Below are 1068 nucleotides of genomic sequence, written 5' to 3'. Positions count from 1 at the left end.
CAACACCGCGGTAGTGCGTGTCCATGAGGAGGTGTCGAACTTCCCTCTCACCTACAGTAACTATATGATATGGCGGAGCCAGGGTAGCGCATTCCTTTTCCTTTCGCCACGAGCTCCTCAAGGAAGGAAGAAGAATCGGGTGCTCCGAAGCGATTCAAAAGACGAGCAGCCGACGTCAACGGAAGCTACGCAACGCACACGCGCCCACTTTCGAGGGGTCATCGCCGGCGCACCGCCGCGGCGACGCTGACCTAGGATTAAATTGGGGAGATCACTATACTCCGTTTGACGTGGCAGTTCGATGGAGGCAATCAAGCATGGGCACGTCGTCACGGCGCTCCTAGCCTTCGTGCGTTTGCTTTCGCCGACTAAGCCAATGACGCACAGTGGATGCGCCGCCATCTTTAGCTTTTTGTGCATGGGCGCCGCCATAACCGACCTTCAGTTTTTGTTCACTTCATCATTACCATAGCAGGACAGAATTCATTGCCATATTAGATTCTATTTTTTTTCATTCTCTCTAGCAATGGCCCTTTTTGAGGATCGTAAACACCCGTTTCCGTGGCATTTAGGTATATAAAACGAGAGAAGGGGAGCAATGGCGGTTGTAATCTTGTTTGAAGCATCTATAGCCAAACCCACAAAAACCACGAGCGCCGTGACGATGCATTTCCTGTCCTGCTCGATGGTCTTCATCGAATTGCAGCGTAATCTGCGGTCGGAGTTGAAACGCCCCATTCTGATGAGCCCACCTTTGGCGAAGGGCGACGCCTTGGCGGGAGGCGGCGGGGCGGGCTCGGGCGGCCTGGGCAGCTGGATGGGGTCCGGCTTGAGGGCCCGCGTGGCGTCAATGGGGTCGAAGCGGGCCTTGGTGCGGATGCCCTGCAAGAAGCGGGGCCGCCGCGCCGCGGACGACCCGCTCAGCTCGCCCGGAAGCGGGTTCACGTACAGGCCAGAGCCGTCGCTCAGGTCCGCCTGTGAGGTGAACGGCTGCGTGTTGCACGACGCGTACGTGTCCGAGCTCTCCACGCTGCCCACGTCCCAGCGGTTGATCGTCTTCAGCTCGAT

Source organism: Ixodes scapularis, unplaced genomic scaffold, assembly GCF_016920785.2.
Source record: "Ixodes scapularis isolate PalLabHiFi unplaced genomic scaffold, ASM1692078v2 PGA_scaffold8__174_contigs__length_109621045, whole genome shotgun sequence".
Taxonomy (NCBI): domain Eukaryota; kingdom Metazoa; phylum Arthropoda; class Arachnida; order Ixodida; family Ixodidae; genus Ixodes; species Ixodes scapularis.
This window is presented reverse-complemented; position numbering follows the sequence as displayed.